Consider the following 22,418-nt stretch of genomic DNA (forward strand, 5'->3'; position numbering starts at 1 on the left):
AAGACAGAGGTGACCAGGGGCAGGGCGGGCAGCGGTGCACAGTCGGGGGCTGCCCTCGCTGGGAGGCACTGGTCCATCCACAAAGCAAGTCATATGTGCACAGGGCAAGCCCTGCATCTCGCTGGCAGCCAGCGCTGGGCCTCACCCGAGGGAAGGCAAAGGCGGCCCAGTGACCCCCAGCTGTGGTGGCTTCCTGATGGCTGAGCACCTAGTGGTTGGCAGAGCCCAACAGCCAGCACAGCTGTGAAGACCTGGGATGGAGCCGGCTGGCCAGCACGGGTCAGTCATAGTCTCGGGAACCAGGGGGCCTCACAGGCTGGGACCACGGAGTCAGTGGGCCCACCGCCTCCCAGCCTCCAGATGCTCCCAGGCTGGGGGCCCCCAGTGCGTGCCAGGGACCTGCACCCCCTGAGGAGGCCTGAGAGAAGCAACCACAGGGCTGCAGAGGCTCATGGCAGGCCCCAGGCAGGCAGAGCAGAAAGGGCCCTCGGAGAACAACAATGCAGAGGGCGGCCCTGGGAGATGAGAAGAGCAGGTGGCCAGCGGAGAGGCCGGGCTGCAGGAAGGTGGTTCTGAGCAGGCAGTGGACGTGAGCCCTGCAGGCCTGGCTCTGGTGAGGAGGTGAGGCTGGGGGAGGGAGGGACACAGCTCCTGGATGCTGAGGGGCAGAGTCCACGGGCTGGAGGGAGGGAGCAGGCAGAGGAGCCTCCGCTTTGGAGCTGGGCTTCTGGCTGCCCTGGGAGCCTTTTGCTGATCTGGGGACTCCGGTGGGAGGCGCGTGGACTGAGGCAGAGGCCTTTCGGGGCACTCTGGGCCGGAGGCTCCCAAGGGCCGGGATCCACGCCACACTCAGTGCCAGGTCTGGCACACCTGGGGAGCAGGGCTGGGGAGGTGGGCAGGCGTGGTGGGGTGGGATGAGGAGCCCCGGAGCCTCCCGCCCTGGCCTGTCCTGTCCTCTGCAGACTGCCTCGGTCGGTCCAGGGCCGGCCCAGGGCTGACGTGGATGGGGTCCCCAGCCAGGCCCCGCTGCTACCTCGCCTCCCCAAGAGCCCTGATCTTAGAGCGGCCAAGGCAGGGCCTGGGGCTGGGGCTGGGCCCTGTGGTGCCCACCAGACAGGGGCACCTGCAGCCCCCGCCCTTGACACCAGCACAACCCAGCCAACCGGGCCCGGCGGGCATCACTGGGTGTCACTCTGCAGGCTACCGGCCCCAGTGCCTTCACTGGTCACCTCAGTCAGCACCCACCGCCACCCTGTGGGTGCCCAGTGCCCCTCCTGCGAAGAGCGCCATTGGTCTGGGGCACCCTGTGCTCCCCACGCAGCAGGTGCCCGGGGTTCTGGTCACAGGAAGGCCACCTCCCAGCTATGTGGCATGGACAAGTCACTCTCCCTCTGAGTCTCAGTTTCCCCGTCTGAAAAACAGGGCCCCCGGTCCCGACAATAGCCATCAGGGCAAGCACGTAATGGACACAAGAACGCTGAGGCCCAGTGAAATCAAGGTGACCATGAAGGTCCCCTCGTAGGAGGACTGCGGGAAAGAGGAGAATCGGGTCAAATGGCTTGGAATGGACCGAGCACGGCAATGGGTCCCCAACACCAGCCTGCCGCCATGGCAACCAGGTCAGGGGATCCAGCTCTGCCAGCCTCTAGTCAGGGTCCTGCCTCCATGCAGGGCTCCCAGTGCACCCTGAGGTCCAGCCCTACGGAAAACCCTCCCTCCACAGCTGCTCTTGAAATCACCTCCAAGAAGAAAGAATCACTTCTGCTTCCAAAGATATCCCCAGGCAGGAAACAGGCGGCAGGCACCATGAATGTTTAATTACGCTAATTGTCCAAGTTCAGTCGCATCATCGTTCCTTAAGTACCTTATGGGAAATCGTGATTACCTGTGAAATGGTTCATTTTTACAACTCCCCTTTCTCAGGGCTCCCTGGCCTGGCCTGCTGGGCCGCCCAGCCAGTCATCCCAGCCTCCCTTGCTAATGCTCACCTCCCCTCTCTAATTTAGTCTTCTGACCTTTTCTCCTGACATCCCTACTCCTACATTCTTGTGCCTTAGCACACAACGCCAAAGCATCATAATTACTTAACTGCAGACCTCTCATGGAAATCTGCTTTTGACTTTGTTAGAAAACACTGTAATCAAATCCCTGAGAGTCAGGATCGATGGGCTGGGCCTGCCAGAGGAAATACATCACAGGATTAAGTGGTTGAGCAAGAGGTGGTCCCTGTGGGCAGAGCAGGAAAGCGGAGCTGGAGGCACAGGGCTGGCCAGGGCCTGGCAGGTGGAGGGCGCAGGCGGGGACAGGGCAGCGGGGGGCAGAACATGCGGTGGGTGAGGCAGCGGTCAGTGTGTGGGCCAGGGTGGGGAGCAGCCTGAGAGTCCGGCCACACCACCCACTCTCGGGCACTCACCAGCCCTGGGCGCCCTAGGACCAGCTCCCCAGGTGCCTTGTGGTGATTCACCTATACACCCCAGGGGCCACTTCTGCAGGTCAGGAGGAGACCCGGTGTTCACCTTGTGTCTAGAGGTCCCCAAAAGCCTCACGTGGTCATAGGTGAGGCTTTTTGGGATGACTGGATCTAGGCTGTGTGATGCTGGGATCAAGGATGACAGGCTGGGATTGACTGATTCACAGTGCAGTGCTAGGATGAAGGGTGTGAGTGCTACCTATCCTACAGGCAGTCTGGATAAGGTACAAGGACAGAAAGAGGGTCATTGCTTGTCCATGCCTCTTACTGCCTTCTGCCTGCCCTGCTTTGCCATGGACTATTTCCCCTCTGCCAGCTGACTATGGAATGAAACCTCTACAAAGTGTGAGTTGAAATAAACCTCTCCTCCTTTAACTTTGTGTGTCTGGTATTTTGTCTCGGCAACCAGAAGAGCAACTAGGACACCTGGCCTCAAACATACACCAGCTGTGCAGTTTTGCCATCACGCCGGGAGGTCTGTGCCTGTGACACAGAGCGCCTGAGTCCCGCCTCTGACCTCGCCCTGCATCGGAAGCCCCCAGATGCCAGGGAGGGGGGCTGGGGTGGCACCACTGCCCGCAGGGTGTCTGGCTCGTACAGGCTGCAGCCATGTCATCCGTGGACCACCACTCACATACTCGTCAGACAGTCTTCATTTTACAAACAATGGTGGTCTTAAAAAATGAAAGGGACTCAGGTCTCGCAGTCTGTGAGCGTGTACGCATGGCCCACTGCACACATTCTGAAACAGCGTGCTCCAGGACAGACACAAGTGAAAATACTTCTATGAGGTTCAGCAGTCTTCCTCGCTTTGTTGTGAATCCGAACTATAAATGGAAAGTTACAGAAGTGATCAATTCATAAGTTTTAAATAATTTTTACCACAGTACATCGTTATGATTGTTCTATGTATTGTTACTGTTGTTATCGCTTGTCGGCCTTTTGGCTAAGATCAAGTGTATTGTTACTGTTCTTAATCTCTTACTGCACCTAACTTACTAATTAAACTTCAGCATAGGCAGAGATGTGCAGGAGAAAGCAGTGCAGACGGCATTCAGTGCTCTCCCGAGCTCGGGGCACCCAGGGAGCGGCTGGGAATGAGACAGGGCCGGGCTCCAGGGCCGCCGAAGGCCGACCCGGAAGCAGTTACGCCACCTGGCGGCCGGGGAGGGTGGCAGGGAGTGGAGGGTTACTTCTCAGTGGGTGCCAAGTTTTAGTTAAAAAGATGGTAAGCTTGCGATAAAGGCAAGGATACAGCATTGCGCACTTAACTTGAGGTGGATCTCACGTTAGAGCTCTCAGCATCAAAGAGTGGTGTGCGGGGCGTGCACTGATGAATACACCTGAAACAGGGCTTGCGGCGATGGGACTGTAGCTGTCCAAGCTCCCTGCACCCAGCACGTGCGCGCAGCCCCTGCTTGTCAAGGGTACCTTCATAAAATGTTTCTTAATTACCGAGTAAAGAAAGTTCCTTGTAAGGGGACAGTTCCCTACAGCGTGGCCACGACGCATCAAAAGGGAAAGGCGAGCGTCAGACGGCATCTCGTTCCGCTTCCGGCAGAGTCGGCCTCTCAGGAGGCACTCCCGGCCCGCGGAGGGACGCACACAGGGCTCCGCCCCAGCACAGGAGACTGCCACACGGTAACCCAGCTCCAGTCTCACGGGTGACAGGATCCGAAACTGTCTTTGGATCCACATTGCCCAAGTCACTGTGGTCTCTGTTTGCGCGACACAGTGGCTTTTTAATCCAAATTTTCATAAAACAGGAAATTTACCAGTTTCCCAGGAAAATAAAGCAGAACCCATAGCAACGTACTAAAAACTAGAAAGTCATTGCTGCTTTTCCATTGTGTCTTTAAAATACACACATTTTACATTTGAAATATTGTACAAGCTGAGCTTTCCTCTCCTGAAAACCCCAAATCTGAAACGCTCCAAACTCTGAAACTTTTTGGGCACCAACACGATGTCACAAGTTGAAATTCTCACACCTGACCTCACGCAACAGGTGTCAGAATGCAGGCGCCCTAAAGCACAGGATAAGCCTCCCGAAGGCTGCATGTCAGGTGCATGCAAAACATTAATGAATCGCGGATGTAAACTTCGATCCCATCCTCGAGACAGCTCATTACATATACGCAAATGTTTCAAAATCTGAAACCCAAGCCACGTCTGATTTCAAGCATTTGGAATAAGGGATACTCGACCTACACATCTTTTTAAAGTAAAGTTGCTGCTCCCAGATGACACTTTTTAAAACATTTATTTAGCTTTAACTTGGATATTTTAAGCAAGTCACTAATTCCTAAAAAAGATCTCTTAGTTTTTACACTGTAAAATAGGGCGATCCCGAATCCTGCCCCACACTGTGAGCAGATTCTCCTCTGCTTCAGGCGAAGATGACCGGATGGGGAAAGCACATAAGTGCCTTACATTAGTCATCATCATTGTTTTTCTTCTTTGCTAGCACAAATTTTTTTTAAATTTTTTTTACTGTTGGTTTTGTTTTTGTAAAAATAAAGAGCTGTTGAACTCTTAATTCCCAGGACTAAGCTCAACACATTCTCCTTACATTTTTCATTAAAACTGCAAAATACATTTATGATTCAAATGTTTAAATTCAGAATACTTTTGTTCACTGGGCTAATTAAAAGCATAAAATAATCAGGGCCAGGTGGTGCACACCTGTAATCCCAGCTCTTTGGGAGGCTGAGGCAGGAAGATCACCAGTTCAAGGCCAGCCTGTGCAACTGAGCAAGACCCTGTCCCCAAATAAAATATAAGAAGGGTGGCGGAGGGTGAACCTCAGTGATAGAGGCCTGGCCTAGCACGTGCAAGGCCCTCAGTTCAATCCCCAGTACTGCCAAAAAAAAAAACAAACCTGTAAAAGCATAAAATATGGTCTTCCCAGCATGTCAGATGGAAGCACATAAAATTATGCACAAGCATATGTTTCCATGTCTGAAGGGGGTAAGTGTACCTTTGAAACAAAAGTTTACAATGTTACCCCTTGTTAAAGCCTGCTGAAAAATAACTGCTGTCCTAGGGAGAAAACAAGCCGTTTCACTGTGTTTTTCAGCAAATACATTTAAACAATCAAACGTTGAGTATCCTTTGCTGAGTGGCAGATAACTACACATTTGGAAACGAAGCTACTGTGTCTGTGTGCAAGTCGGCGAATCACAGGCGACGCACTCAACCCAGACTCGGCCCTGACTGAGCAGCAGCAGCACCGGCGCCACCTCCCCTGCCTGTGAAAGGTGCCAGGCAGCCTCCCCTTCTCAAGGGACACACTGTCTCAGGCACTTTTCACTGCAGCGCCCGACACCCACAGATTAAAGAAGGGGAGGTGTACTTTGGCTCCCAGTTTCTAGGGTGTCAGTCCGTGGCTGCCAGGCCCAAACACAGAAACAGCTCGGTGGGAGGGTGCGGTGGGGAAGCTGCTTGCGTGGTGAGGCCGGGAAGCAGAGCCAGGGGAGCGGGGCAGAGCGCGCCCTTCCCAGCCTCGGCCCTGCCGCCCTCCTCCCCACAGCACCCCAGACGAGGACTGATGCCTGGGGAACCCGCGGAGGGAACGGCGGCCCCAGGGTCTGGTCAGCCTCTGAAGCCCCTCCAAACACACCCGAGACATCCCTCAGACGCCCGGCACCTTGCGGGGGCAGGAACCCTGCATACACCGCTTCTCGGGTGCATACGTACGTGTGATGACGCCTACTTGATAATTAGTTACAGTAAGAGATCAGCAGCAACAGTGAAGTAGAACATGATGATTTCCTGAAACAGGCGTTTTACTGCACTGTCGCCTTTTCACTTACCGTGAGCGCTTTCCCACTTTTCTGGGGCACAAGCAACCCGCTGACACGGCTCTGGCGCTGGGGCCACTGTCAATACAGTGAGGGCGGCTGAGCGCTGAGCTGGCTTCGCTCCGCCTGCAGGCAGTGGTGCCCTCCGCCCGGATGGGCTCCCCCTCCACACAGCAGCTGGAGCCCTTAGGTGTCCTTGCCCCCCATTAGACCTCAGAGGTCCCCAGGACTTGTGCAGGCCACGCAGGGACTCCTGACGGACACCCAGCTTCAGCAGCTTTGGAGGAAGGGGCCGCTGGAAGTCGCACACTTGCTCTGGCCACACGACATCCTCTGCCTGCTATGACACTGGACCACCCAGGCTCCGGAATGATGAGCCAAACAAACCTCTGCTCTTCATCACTTATCCAGCCTCCAGTATGCAGTTATAGTAACAGAAAACGGACCAAGGCATTGCCAGACCCTGTTCAGTCTTCAGAACCCAGCTCTCCACCCTAGCTCATCACCCCCCCAAAACATCAAGCTCCTCTCTCTGTTAGGTTCTCACAGCACTTGTACTTTCTTTTGCTAAACAGTGATCACACGGAATTACACATGCATCAGTTTCCAAGTCTCACCCACCTAAGCATGAGCTCCAGAGAGAAAAATGTGTCGGATTCATCTCTGGGCACCTGCCCTGGCCAGAAGGAGGTGTTCGGTGATAAAGCTGAGGCACAAGAGCACAGAGGGAAAACAGGAGCAAACGCGCTCGCCCATGCCTCAAAATGCTTGGGGTGCGTGTAACGAAGCTGGATCCCTCACCCCAAGGAAACAAGCTCCTGTGTGTGTCCAAGGCCAGGCAGGTGTGGCGGTTCCCGCTCTGGGGACTGGTGCCACAGCAGAGCCTCAGGGCAAGGGCCCACGTTCCCACCAGACTTGTGCAGACCTGAGGGGCTCCCCTGCCTCCCCGGCCAGGCCCTGCCCTCTGACATCCCCCAGCCTCAGCCCTGCTCTCTGCTCCTGTCCCCCACCCCCGGCCTGAGCGGCAGCCGGCTCAGACCCCTGCCCCTCCCTGGTGTCCCGTGAGGTGGTCCCCACACCTCATGCAGGGCCCTGCCTCCCGGTCAGAGGGCGGGCTGCCCTGGGAGCTGCGACGGCACCTGCCTCCCTCAGAGCCCTGGGCTGCAGACCCAGGAGGCACTCCCCTCCTCCAGCACATGAGGCAGGCGTGCTCCTCGGAGCTTAGGGAGATGGACACCAGTCCCGCGTTTGCAGCCATTCCTGTTGGCCGAGCAGGGCCTCGCACAGAACTCACCGGGGATCCCCATCCTCTGGGCCTGGCTAAGCACCTACAACCCTAACCCAGAAAGAGCAACAGAAACCTGCGCTCCTGAAGCTGGGGAACGAGGGCCAGCCGCCAGAGACCTCTGAGGAAGGGCCGCTAGGAAGCTTCCCCACTCTGAGGTCTGCAGCAGACTGAGCATGCCCCGCCTGACTCGCCACTGAAGTCACGCCCTGGAGGGAGCTCAATGCCCCGGATTAAGCTGGAACTGCAATCTTGGGAGGTGATTAGGGCATGAGGCCCTCATGAATGAGATCTGCACCCTCATAAGGGACCCCAGAGGGCCCCTTGCCCTGGGACCATGTGAGGACCCACGGGAAGGTGCCACCTGTGAATCCAGAGTGGGCCTCACGGGACACCGACCCCACCAGCACCTCGACGCTGAACCTCCCAGCACCAAATCTATGACGAATGTTACTTAAACCACCAAGTCTGTGGCACTGAACTAAGACAAAAGTCTTCATGATTTGAGCCAAATCCTGCCTGTTGCTTCACAGGTACAGGGTGTGGGGCACTGCCGCGTGAGGCCGGCCGGGTGTGGTGGCTGACGCTGACTGGTACCCACACTTCCGGGTGTGGGGGCTGTTTCAGAGATGGCTCGCACGCGGGCAGCAAGCTGGGGGAGACCGTTGCTGAATGTGGCCGGCACCATCCAACAGGCTGGGGCCCAGATAAAGCAAGACAGGAGTGGCCGCTGGCTCGTTCCGCTCCACTCCCGGCTGCCCTGAGGAGAGCAGCCCCCCACACCCCTGCCTGATGCTTCTGCCTCACCACAGGCCTGAGTCACGGACTGAACGAAACCTCTGGGACGGTGCCGAGGTGAACCTCCCCTCCTTCAGCTCTTTCCCTTGGGTATTTTGCCACAGCAGCAGAAAGCTGACCAACACGCTGGGGAGGCACCACTGTGAGTCACCCTGTCCGAAGGTCGGCACGAGTTTTCTCCTGGTGGGAGGGAAGGTGGAGCCCGTGAGGGGCTGTGCAGCCTGTCTGCTCCAGTGAGGCCGGTTTGTCTGGGGGATACCAAAGCCAAGAGGGCAACTTGGACCATCTGTACCCTCCGTCTTCCTTCATCCTTGGATTCACAGGACACAAAAGCCCAGGGCTTTTTTGTACTGCAGGTGTTTGACAAAGGAGCAAACAAAGCTTTTACCCGACATCAGGCTACATGGCTGCTGCTCAGGAGAGCGTGGACGTTAAAGGCGCTTCTCAGACCCGCTTGGGGCTCTGCCCCAGCCCTGCCAGGGCCTGGCATCCACAGCACACACAGAGCTGCCCTCTTGAGGACCTGGGTGCATCTGTGTGCTCTGGAAACGGCCGGCCGCTCTGTGGCGTGGGCAGTGTAGCAGTCCGATCCTCTCTGGGGCTGCAGAAGCTCCCCTAACCCCAGGAAGGCCCAGGGACGGGAGCTGCTGTGGTGCCCGGCAGCACAGGGCAGGCACCAAGCTGGCGACCCTGCCAGGGCAGAGTCTGGTTCTCACCTGCTGGCTTTCCAGGACTCATCCTTCAACTGATTTTTAAATCAAGACTGCAGAATATTATGTTTCATTTTAAGTTGACACATTGTAATTGTGCGTACTTAGGAGGTACAGTGTGATGACCGGATACAGTGTGTACCTGGTTAAGCAGCTGTCCTGCGTCCACTGTGTGTGTCTACGAGATGCACGGCCAGCGATCATCTCAGAGCAATTAGCATTTCCATCTCCTTAAACACGGCATTGTACTGGGAGCCTGTGAACCTCTCTTGCAGTTCTTCATAAAGTATGAAATAAATTCTTGTAAACTATCATCATCTGCTGCTCTGAGGCTTCCTTCTCCAGCCTAACTGTATTTGGTACCCGTTATCTTGTTAATGGCACTGCAGGGGTGGCAGCTCTGGGAGAAGCCTGGGTCAGGAGAGCTCTGCCTTCTGCAGGATGCAGCCATTCACGGCAGAGGGATCAGCAGCAGGAGCGCAAGCCCTCTATTGCACACCGCGTCTCGCTGTGATGCCTTCTGCCACGTTTCATGCGGCAAGGAGGCCCACACTGGGTGCTGGGAAGATACCAGTGTCATCCTCTTGGGTTTCCCAGCCTTCAGAACCATGAGACAAATAAATTTCTAGTCTTATAAAGTACCTGGTCACGGGTACGTTTTACAGCATCAGAAAATGGACTAAGACAAAGGTGTAGACAGTGGTGGCCAACCTATGGCACGTGAGCCACAGCAGGCACACAGAGCCCTCTCTGTCAGCACACGAGCCAGGTTGTCCTGGTGGCTGAGCATCGGGTAACAGTTCTTTTTTCCAAACTCAAACCTCAGTATTCAAGTTTAATTGCAGTGTTGCCACTTAGCGATAAATAAGTGGGTTTTAGGGTGCAGTTCAGGCACTTGGTCATAAAAGGTTCACCTTCACTGGTCTAGACTCTAGTGTATGACCAATAATGTCATCAAAGAAAAATCCAGTTGGCGAGTCCTTTCTGGAAAACTTAGAAGCCGCTTCCATGGTCAAACCAGGGAGCGATTTCTCAACCTTGATCTTCTGTCAAGTGAGTTCTCGTGGCACATGTCAAGGTGTGAATGGCCAGAAGCTCCACGTGGCCTGGGCCTTGTGGTCTCGACCCTGGCACACACGCTGCTGGAGACCTTGACAGAAGTCTTGGTCAATGCTGTGGAAACCACAAACGTGGTCAATGCCAGAGCTCAAGCCCTACCTCTTCCAGCTCTGACTGGAGGGGAAGAGGAGCATGAAGTTGAGCAGAAGCCAACCCAGACGAGGCTGGTTCAGCTCAGGAGGGATCGGAGAGAGGAGGAGCCACACTTCCCAGAAGGATTTGATGGGAAGACTTGTCCTGAGTCTCAGCTTTCCTGACAAGCTACATGGATGAGGTAACCAAGATCCTTTGTGGGAAATGCCGAAGAACAAAGTGTCCTTTGTCAAGAAGAGACAGGAGTGTGAGTCAGTGGGACAAGGGAACGTTCAGAAGCAGCGGTCACACCACTGCAGCCCTGTCGCTGCGCCCACAGGGCAGTGTGCGAGTTACCTGGAAGGCCCACAGCGTGGTGCAGTCGCTTCCCTTGTCCACGTAACTGTGGACCTGCGGCGGGTGCTTGCTGCCCTGGTCGCCTCCATGGGGCACACATTGCCAGAGGTGACCTCACACTTGTGAAAAATGAGGTGGCAGCACATCAACTCAGTGTGGCTCCTGCCGTCCAACGAGGCTGGGTGATCTGGGTTTGTTATTCTGCATTTCCATGAGTCAGAGGGCTTGGCCCCACTGCCACACAGAGTCAAAATCAATCTGATGTTCGAAATGATGTGCAAATTGCCATGTCAAAGGCCATGCTGTAATTTTTCCATTTATGAAAGTCCAGAGACCACAGCCTTCTTGGAGAAGCTTGCTTTGGGGCCAAAGTCAAGTTTGCTCTTTGTTTCACTTGCGCAATTTGAATTGATTTCAGTTTTTCAGAAAGTGGCCATTCATTTTTGTATGACAAGTGCAGGCAAAAGCGATAACTCTTGCGAAGTTTGTTTTTAACTTCTAAGTATGTCAAAAAGATTCAAGGGGCATGAAAATTAATTACAGATGCTCCTCGACCCACGATGGGGTTGTATCCTGACAAACCCATCAAAAAATAAAAACACTCCAAGTCAGAATTTAGAGGGTGCTGAATCCACCTAACCCACCAGGCACCCTTGCTTAGTGGCACACCAGAGCTCGGTCCCTCCCCATGGGATTGTGTAGCCGTGGGCAGCCGTGGCTGATCACCACTGCCCCCCACCACATCCTGAAAGCCAGGAAAAGTGGACAGGCAAAATCCAAAGTATTGTTTCTACTGGTTGCACATCGCTCTGGACCATTCTGCAGTCAAAATATCACCAAGTCGTGTAATTCAACTGTCCCTACGTGCAACTGTATGTGTGCCCACCTATGAGTAGTTTTTAAAGGGACAACCGCTGTGCTGATTTTTTAGACCAGTGCCACCCACTCTGGGGACCCGGCCCGCTCACCTGCTGGGGCTCTGGGGGGTTTTGTAACCAGGCCCACCTGGCCTCGGGTGGCTGCAGCCGAGGCACCTGACATACCTGCTACCTGTTTGTCCCCCTCGCCACACTGCCTGGCCGGAGGGTGGACATGTGAGTGGCATGAGGCCAATCAGTGATCCCCGTGATATGGACACAAAGGGAGGAAAATGTTCCCTTCCCAGTTCAGCAAGCGCCCAGCCTGTAGCTGCCTGCGTTGAGAGCCAGTCTGAGAAGGAAGTCTCCTCAGCAGAGACAAGCAGGGAGGGGAGAGACAGGCTCGGCCGCCCCTCTGAGCCAGCTGTGCCTCCTGTCTCATTCACATGTGCCAAGAAATTTCTGTGGCTTAACTGGATTTGGATCTCCGCCAGTTGGCTACACCTTTAAGACCTTGACAGATACAGAGTCCTCTCCCTGGACGACTGCTGTGACCCTAAAGAGGTTCAGAACTACCTGCTCCAAGAGAAGCCACCGTGGATGCCTTCCTCAGTAAAACAGTCATCACTGTGAAAATGACTGCAAAGTAAACCAAAGTCAACAGTTTAAGGCCTCAGGTAATTGTACTGAAGACCTACGGAAGTAAAGGAACATCATTTATTCAAGAAAATGGACGGTCGGTAAGGAGAAGGTCCAGAAGAACGGCAGGTGTCGCTGGCACCTGAGCCCTAACTGGCTTCCGCCCCACTTCCAGTCCTTTCTGGCTCAGCCCTGTGCTGGGGGACGCGGCCGGAGACTGGGGCTCCCCCTGCCTTCAGATCCCGGTCAGGGCACAGCTGAGACAGACAGCCCAGGGCACTTAGAGCCCTCAGCTCCACCTCACAGAGGCTGCACTCCTGCCAGGGTGGCTGAGGGCTAGGGCTCCTCTTCCACCCAGCCCTAACCCACCCGGCCCTCCAGCCCGGCCAAAGCAGGGTAAGAATCGTGGGGTCCCCGTCGCCTTCACCACAGCTTGCCTGCTGGAAACCAGTTCCAGGTAGAGCAGAGCCAAGCTGGGGCACAGAGGCTGCCTCTCCTTCCTGAGGCCTGGGGTGGTGTCTCAGAGCTTCTGCCCAGGGTCTCAGAGCCTACTTTCTGTGGCTATAACAAAACACCTAAAGCCAGGCACTCATAAGAAAAGAGGCCTGCACAGCTCTCAGCTCTGGAGGGTCACAGCCATGGTGCTGGCATCAGCTCAGCTCTGGGGGCCCCCGGCAGATGGCATGACAATGGTGGGAGTGCTAGGAGGGGCGAGATCACACCTCAGAACTGCAAGCCATGGAGGACGCAGAGTGGTCAAGCTTGGTCTTTTGTAACAACCTTCTCAGGAGAACTCAGGGGTCCATGAAAATTACCTTCATCCTGCCAAGGGCATGTGCCAAGGATCTAAGCAGGCCTCCCTCAGGGCCCCTCTCCTACACGCTCTGCAAAGCCTCCCCAAACCAGTGCTCTGAGGACCAGGCCTCCAGAACGGGAGTCCCCAGGGCAACCACGTCCACACCCAAGCACCCAGGGAGAGGAGGCACCCGCAGATCCAGGGAGTGGAAGCTCTCTCGAAAGGACAGATTCTACCCAACACAGAGCCTGGAGAAGTTCAAGCCTGAGCATGCTCTGAAAAACAGTGGAGAATGTAGTGGCAAGCACTGAGGCAGGGGCAAGATGAAAGTGACAAGGTAAACTACAGGACAGCCAGTGCAGCCGAAAGAACAAAGAAAACAGCTAATAACATTGCTCGTGGATAGAGAACAAACCTCAAAGGCCGGCCTCAAAACCAGCCCTATTCAAATTTAATCAGATCAGATTATGGAGCAAATATGCCCCAGGACACTGTCAAAAATAATGACCAATCAGTTAATGGGGATTAACAGCTGGGTGTGACACCACACTAGGCAGAGAGCTTACTCCGGAGGTCAGAGGAGGAGACGGCCGAGTGCTGCTGAAACCAACACGGCTGTGTCGGTGCCCCAGACAGCAGCCCCTGCGGACGAGTGCCAGAGGGTTCCCTCAGGAGAGGAGAGGGCTCTGCCACATGCGCACAGCTCGGTGGGGAACAAATAAAGAACAAACAGCGGCACGGCCCAGAGAGAGGAACAAGGAATCCGTATCCAGGTTTTCTAATATATATTCCTGAAGACGTCCATTTTTCAACGAGAACAACAAAAATGAGGCAGACGAAGAGAGAAAAAAGCGTGGCCCTCGAAAGTAAAAAAGCAGCAACAGACCACGCCCGGGAGAAGTCTCAGACGTGACATTTAGCCGAGATTTCAGAGCAGCCATCTTAAATGTGTTTAAAGGACAGGGACCACGCTTTCAAGAAGGAAAGAAGCGACCATGACGATGTCTCATCAAATACAGAATGCCAATAAAGAGAAAGACATTATTTTAAAAAATCAAATGGAAATTCTGGGGTTGAAAAGGAAGACTAAGAAGCACAACAGTATATTTGAGCTGGCAGGAGGGGAAATCTCAAAAATAGATAAAGGGATCAATCTGAAGGACAAATAGGGTGAAAGAATGAAGAAAAGTGGGAGAGCAACGTGGGAGACCACTAAGAGCGTGCACGCCGCCATGAGGAGAACATCAGACGGAGCGGGGACAAAGGAGCAGCGAACCGGAGACGTGGCTGCTGGCAGCGCCCGGCACAACCAGCTTCCAGTAGGACAATACAGGAGTCCACAGCCAGAGACAGAAAAGTGCTAAAAGACAAAAGGAAAAATTCTGAATGCAGCAAAAGAAAAACGACTTGTCACACATAAGGGAATCCCAGGGTGGTTACCAACTGACTTCTCATAGAGGAGGAAGGAAACCAGAGGCAGTAGAAGAGCATAATCAGAGTGGTAAAATTCAACCAAGAATCTTTCTTTCCGGTACCAGGGATCGAACTGAGGACCTTGCTCGAAGAAGGCCCAGTGGATTACAAGTGGCCTCAAGGAGCTGAAAAGGAAAATAACTAAGACGCACAAGAGTCCATTTGAGGTGGCAGGAGGAACAGTCTTAAACATGGATAAAGAGCCACCAAATTGAAGGACAAATAGGGGGAAAGAATGAAGGAGGAATGGAGGGAAAGGAGGAGGCAGAAGAGAGGACTGTGGAGACAGCAATGCGGGAAACAGCGCGAGAGGTCCTTGTCTTTGACGATGGAGGAATGACATGAGCCTCGGGGTCCATGGGGCCCCCAGAAACCGAGCGAGGCAAGGAAACGAAGGAAGGAAGCGAAGCCCTGCCAGCACGTGAGACCCACTTCAGACCTTGCGAACTGTAAAATAATAAAAGTATGTCTATACAACACTACATGATGGCAATCTGGTAGAACAGCAATAGAAAATAACACAAGATGCAGAGGGTTCAAAACACAGAGAGGAGCGAAGGAATAGTACTACGTAAGAGCAACATTCCTAGCTCTCAATAGAATTAAATTAATGGGAATATGAAGTTGGTTCTGGCAAGGTGGAATCTATGTCATGAGGGGGAGAACATCATCAAAATGAGAGAGTATGAAACTCCAAATCTTTGTCCCTCCACTAAAGAAATATATATAAGCTGGTAAGTCTCTCAAAATCAACATTCTAAGAGTTCCAGAATTTAATCAGAAACGGACAACGGTGAGGGAATGCTCAACGAAGACAGAAACTGCTGATTTTGGTGAGCGTGGTGATGGTCCAGTCGCCCTGCTCCCGGGGAGGGTATGGCAGCCCCGGGGGGGGCACCGTGAGGGTCCTGGGCAGAGCAATAAAACCTTCCTCCCAAGGGACTGCGGAGGCATTTCGCCCGTCTGACAACTCCCTTCGTTTCATCTGCCTTGGAGCTTCTCCAGGGCTGAAGCGGTTTTCCAAACGATGTTTGTCAAAAGCATTTGAAATCAAATATATTAGCTTCAGCCCCCATGGACAAGGTACAACAACTGGGGCAAAGCACACAAAAAAGAGATCCAAAACTTGGGGAAGGGGATACTTGGGGAAATAAGGACTTTGAAAAGCTCCTATGTATTCAAGGAAACTCAGGAAGCCACTCACACACCCAGGGATGGACGGATGATCAGAAAAAAAAGCCTGAGAAGACCCTACGTGTTCACCTCCAGCTGACCTTCAGGCTTGGGGCACACAGAACGTGAAGGCTAAGACAGCATTGTAAATAACCTTACCAAGCACTGAAGGATGCTTCACCATGTAGCCAATCCACAATGTCTGGGGCAGTCCTTTTCCCCCAGTCCTGCTCATCTAAACACATAGTGGGGGCTAGCTGATTGCTAAGCTAACGGGACAGAGACTTCAGGCTCCATGCACAATAAAAGATGCAGACTTTCCAAAAATGGCTTAGAAAATCCTCTACACAAACAAGCAGCAACCAACTCCAGAGGTGCAGGAGAATCTGATTTCCGGAGCCATCCCATTAGAGTATTCAAATGTTTAGTTTCCAACAACAGCAACAAAAGCTTGATCTATGTAAAGAAACAAAAACTTACAGTCTTTTCACACAAGAGGAAAAAAAGAAATGAACAAATTGTTCTGGAGGCAGCTCAGACATTAGACTTTATAAATAAAGACTTTATATCAATTTCTTAGCTAAAGGAAAGCATAGCAAAGAATTAAAGTAAAACAGTACACAAATGTCTCACCAAATAGAAAATATCAATATCAATAAAACAATATCAATAAAGAGTTAAAACAAAAAGAATAAAAACATTTTGGAGCTGGAAAGTATAGCTGAAACAAAAAATTCTGTACATGGGTTCAATAGCAGATTTGAGGGGGCAGAACAAGGAATTCAAAAGCAGGGGAAGAGAGAGGCTGAGGAACGAGAAACTTGAAGACGTGTCAACTGTGCAATCTAAGGAGCAGAAGAAAACAATGAATAAAGAAAAATGAACAGCACCTAAGAGGTCAATGAGACACCATCCAGCATAGCAAATCACACATACAAAAGCTCCAGAGAAAGGAGAAAAAGAGAGGGCCGGAAAGAATAGTTCAAGAAATAATGGCCCCCAAATTCCCAAGTTTGATTTTTAAAAAAATACATGAATCTATACATCGGAGGGGTTCAATAGACTCCAAATCTGATAAAGTCGGACACTGAGATGCACTGTAATCAAATTATCAAAAGACAGAGACTCTTGAAAGCAGCGAGAGGGAAAGGACTTGTCACATACAGTGCACCCTTGACTTACGAACTCAATTCGTTCCCAAGGGCTGGTTGTAACTCAAGTTGGTACACTGCCGTCCAAGTCTCTCTCCTGTATAATTTTAGACCACACTTTCTGCCAGGCAGATCTCAGTGTCCTCAGAGAGACACTGGCCCAGGATTTCTCAACCCCACACAGCAAAGGATATGTAATGTTCCTTCCAGAACTCTGTACCTGTACAGAACTCTGTACCCGAGATCATGTGGGAGCACACGTGGCTGGCATTCAGGTCGTAACTCAAGAGTTTGTTCATAAGTTAAAACTAAAATTCCGGTCATAACCCAAGTTGTTCGGATCAGGCTGGTCATAACTTGAGGGTCCACTGTACCAGGGATCCTCAATAGGATTAACAGCTGATTTCTCACAAATCTGGCAATGAGGAAGCAGTGGGGCAACACATTTAAAGTGCTGAAGGAAAAATACTGCCAAACAGGAATTTTTTTTTTTTTGGTACCGGGAATCAAACTCAAGTCCTTGTGCTTTCAGGGCAGGCAGCAGAACCACTGAGCTAAACCCTTGGCTCACCAACCAGGAATTTTTATGTCCAGTAAAATAAGTTTTCAAAAGCACATGAAAAATTAAGACATTCCCAGACAAACAAAAACCAGAATGTGTACGTCAATCTGCCTTCTAAAATATGTTAGAGGAAGTCCTTCAGGTTGAAATAAAGGGCATGAATCAGAACTCAAAGCCTTATGAAGAAATAAAGAGCTGAAGTAAAAGTAACTATATAGCCTTGGTTTCCAACTCCTCTTTTTTTCTTATATGAGTTAAAAATGCATTTTAAAGGTATAAATTTATGTTAAAGAACACTCAATAGAGATGTAATTTTTGCTGTAACATTATAAAAAGTATAGAAGATGTAGCTTTATAGAAGCAGTTTTTGTGAAACTGAACTGGTGTTAATTCTAACTAGCTTGTTATATATTTAAGATAATAGAATCCTTAGGGTGACCACTAAGAAAATAACTTTAAAATAAACAGAAATAGAAACAAAAAATGAATCAAAATAGTACACTATTTAAAATCAATTAAACACAAAAGAAGGCAGTACTTGAAACAATGAGGAATAAAGATATGACATATACAAAACAAATACATGGCAGAATTCAGTTCCTCCTTATCAATAATTACTTTAAATATAGATGGGTGAGGGCCAGGGATTTAGCTCAGTGGTTTCACCGCCTGCTGCACAAGCGCAAGGCCCTGAGTTTTATCCCAGTACCAAAAAAAAAAGAGAATATATATATATATATATATATATATATATATAGAGAGAGAGAGAGAGAGAGAGAGAGAGAGAGAGAGAGAGAGATGGGTTAAATGTTCTAATTAAAAGGTAGAGATTGACAGAATGGATTTAAAAAACAAAAACATCCAATTATGTTATCTATAAGAGAATAGATTTAGATCTGAATAAACAAATAGTTTGGAAGTAGAAGGAAGGTAAAAGAAATTCCACACAGGCAGTAATCAGAAGAGACCGGGGTAGCTATATTAATACTAGACAGACAGACTTCACATCAAAAGTTTTCTCAACAGGGAATGGCAGTATATGTTGATGAAAGGGCCAGTATATCAAAACGTATAGCAATTAAATACGTATATGCACCAAAGCAGTCACCAAAGATATGAAACAAAAATTAACATAAGTGAATAAATAAATAGACAAATCTTCAATAACAGCTGAAGAATTCAATACCTCACTTTCAACAATAGATAGAGCAACCAGCCAGAAGACCAACAAGGAAACAGGACCTGAACAACACTAAAAACCAAGTCGACCCAAGAGGCATGTATAGAATACCTCAGCCAACAACAGCAGAATGGACGTCCTTCCCTTACGGACCATTCTCCAGTGCAGACTGTACAGCAGGCCACAAACCAAGTCTTAACAAATTTTACAATACTGTTAGCCCAAGAAAGCCTCAGGAATGGCCTCTGTGTCCATGGAGAATCCACATCAGCACAGAGCCGATGAAGAAATGGCTCTCCGGGCAGGAGAAGCGGGACTGAGACCTCTTCCTCTTGCTCCCCAGTTTCCACCTAAAACAAACTGACCAAGACCTGAGAACAATGAATCCTCAGATGAGGGACAGAAACAAACAGGACCCCGTGTGTGCATGTGTGCATGCGTGCGCGCACACACACGGGTCCCTGCTAATAAAGAAGAGCATCCACCTTCTCAGGCACCATGGTCCCCAACCTTGGTTCTGAGGCTACACTCATGACATTACAGAAAACAGCCTGGCAGTTTCCCAAAAGGTTAAACATCCTGTGTCTGGCTTATTTCACTTAACATAGTGTCCAACTCCATCCGCTGTGCCGCACCCTATTAATATTCACACATAAAGCAAAATATTCTAGTGTTCAACACTGAGTTATCCTGGGCCACAGCAAGTCTCCTCTTAGGTATGTACCCCAAAATAATGCAAATCTGTGCCCACACAAAAACCTTGTCCACCACACTCAGAGAGAAGCAGCTGAGTGCTGGGTGGGAATGTGGTTTCTCCCTCCGCCTTTCACGCTGGAGTTAAATCCCTGTTGTGAGGTAAAGAAGGCAGAAGCTTATCTCTGGTGTTTAGGGCGGGGGTGGGAGGAGATTAGGGTTACCTAAGGCCATCGGATGGAATCCTCAGGGTGGGCTGTCTCACCCTCTCATGCCTACACCGCCCCAGGACATGGCCAGTGAGAAAGCCAGGCCCAGACATATCTGGTGGGGGACCAGAACTGAGAGCCAAAAGAAACAACTCTCCCAGCTTACCAGTCTGATTGGAATGTGTCATTAGCAGCTGAAAATGGACAGACACCCCCACGGGGAGGCACTGTGTGGGAGGCAGCTCAGGACCCAGGGAGCAGGCCAGGAGGTACATGGGCCCCAGCGCAGCTCCGTCAGATCCACCCAGAGTCAGGCACAGCCATGCTCGCTGCGCTGAGGCACTCTGTCACCCCAGCTAAATCCCAGGTGAGTGCCCCTCCACTGGCGCTTGAGAGGTGAGACAGAGTGCTAACGATCACAGACAGACTGACTACCTGATGTACAGTGTGTCTCATTTATACAGTGACAATGCTCAGCTAGTCACACCCCGTCCACGTGGACCACATTTTAAATGGCAGCACTGTCCCAGTGGCAGGTTTCCCCCCAAATGGTACTGAGTAACGCGGAAATGTTAAATTCTACTGACCATTTTGTATGTTTAAGGCCAGATGCATATACATGTATCATAGTTATGCATTTGTAGTTTTACAAACTTTGTACATTCACACATTTTTAGTCCTCCGATGTATACATATCTAAATTCTCTGATATTTTTGGTCAGCACTGTTAAACTTTGTAGTCTGTTAAATACAAAATCACTGGATTATAGCTATAATTACATGATTATAAATTCTAAATTTTGCCTTAAAAGTAAAAGGCTAAGTTGATATGTAAAAATTTCTACGTAGCTGTGATACTAATTATGGCTGACTTTGTTATGTGTTAAATGCATTTGTATTCCCTACCCGTGCAGAGCCTTCTAAAGCACAGAGCTGGAGGAAAACACCTTGGTGTGCTGCCCCACCCCAACCAGCACTGTTGGTAGAGAGAGCCATTTTTTGGTTGCATTCCTAAATGCACTAGGATAATTAGATAAACCTAAACATGGTGCATTCTAAAATTAGTCACCTAAAAGGCACATTTAAGCAGATACATTCTATTTAAGAGGATTCTAATTCTGACAAAACTAGACTAGATGATGTTTCTTAAACTACTGTGCTAACTGGATTTTTGTCTTATCGCCTTTGTTTTACATTTTCCTTGTGAAACTTTGTAACTGTGCTCTGTCAACATTGCTCGGAAGTATGACTTGACAATCTGAACAGTACTGTAAGGTAACAGGCCATTCCCTATAAGATAAATGCACTGGGACCCTAACTCCCAGCATCTAGAGGAGACTGCGATAGGATTAAGACCTGCTACTCCCATTTTATGGGAGGGTAACTGACCTGGATATTCAACAGCGAGGCGTGGAGACTACAGCTAAGGAAGACAATAGGGCTGAGATTTTCACCCTTGCCCTCCAGGGTCAGCCATGACCCAGGACACGAACAAGACCCCTGTGAAAGCCTGCAACTCCACCGATTCACAAGTCACCCAACCTTGCCAGCAGGGGGACTGCTGGACCAGAGGACAGGAGTCAACTAACGAGCACTGTGCTAAAAGGAGGGTCACTAACGAGGGGAATGTCCCCACGCTCCTAAGGGAAGCTCCGTGCTCAACCAGACTGGGCCCGTCCCAGTGGATGACACAACTGGTAAAGATCTGAAGGAGCCAACAGCCTCGTCATGGGGCCCCAAGGGAACCCCTGAGAAGCCCTGACTGACCGTCCCTGTAAAAGGAAGTAAGTTTTGATTACCTACTTGGTCTTAAACACCCAACAGGAGAGTATAGTCAGAGAGTGAAATACTTAAAATACTTAGTAACAGGAGTTGGGGGGCAAGGCAGGCAGACCGTCTTTGTCCTTTCCCCCATCAGACTGAGGAGGATGTAGCTTCCCAGGGGTAATAGAGTCACGACATAGGCAGGGACCGTGACAGGGATGAGAAGCAGGTAGAATCCTGGGCCTTCATCTGCTACTCCTTAAACACATGATTTGCGTGTTCTTCTGGGGCCGGGACTTGAAAGCCATTTCTGCTATAAACCACCACTCCTCACCTGGGCCCACAGACACCCAACAGGTAACTGAGAGCACAGCGAAGCCTGAGCTCCCTTTCGCGTTCTGTGTCCCTATAAACCCTGGGTCAGATCTCTTCTCGGCTCACTTAGGGTCTGTCTAGGCGCCAGCCAGGCAGGGCTGATGAGCCCGGAGTTAGGCGCATCTCCCTTCAACACTGAGGACACCGGGATGTGAGGTTTACCTGGACATTCAGCCACACACAGAAGGCTCCAGCCGTTGTCCTGAGCCTGCGATCCCCTGGATTCCAGGAAAGGCAGAGGTCCGCAGACTGAGGCTGCCACAGAAAGACACAATTCTTTCCTAGAAACAACCGTCCCTCAGCCGTGAGGACTCCAGAGTATGGCACCAGCACTGAGGCATGACCAACCTCGCCCCAGCCCCCATCCAGGCCCTGGCGCTGGCCTCCCGCCTTTGCAGGTGGGCCGCTCTGAACCCCTGTGTAGCATGCAGCTGAGCTGAGTCCTTTCCTAGCTCCCCCCCCAACCGCCCCTGCTGTGACTTTCCAATTAAAGCACATTCTTCCCAATAAAACAGAAAAGTTAGGAGTCATACAGGAAGTACAGGCCAAATTCGGCCTGTAGCCTCACTTCCCCAGCCCATATCAGGTATTTCAAATTCTTCGGTTTCTTGTGGCATTACGTATTTCTGGTTTCTCCTGAAAAACTGAAGATCTAGCAACACTGACCCTGCATCCCCCTGAGAACTGCTGTCAGACCAGAGAAGTTCTTACGAGTTCTGATCTTATTTGTGTTGTCTTTTTCCTTCTACCTCCTTTGGATTAATTCTGCAGCCACTTCCAAGTTCCTGCACTGGAAACTGATTGCTTCAATTCACAGTCTTCATTTCCCGTATAAATGTCCACCCAAGTTTTGATGTTTGGTGCTTTTATCATAATTGAGTTATAAGTATTTTAAAGTTTCATCATTAATTCTTCCGTGACCGGTAAATTAA

The 22,418-nt window shown here is 51.0% G+C and overlaps 1 protein-coding gene across 2 annotated transcripts in view; it reads right to left on the bottom strand.

Moving 5' to 3' along the window:
- Adamts2 (ADAM metallopeptidase with thrombospondin type 1 motif 2) overlaps positions 1 to 22,418 on the bottom strand; it is a 194,731-nt gene that overhangs the window by 81,362 nt on the left and 90,951 nt on the right. The window lies entirely within an intron of this gene.

This window comes from Heterocephalus glaber, unplaced genomic scaffold, assembly GCF_053883595.1.
Source record: "Heterocephalus glaber isolate CG9 unplaced genomic scaffold, H.glaber_assembly_v1.0 deba00001606, whole genome shotgun sequence".
NCBI classification, from domain to species: Eukaryota; Metazoa; Chordata; class Mammalia; order Rodentia; family Bathyergidae; genus Heterocephalus; species Heterocephalus glaber.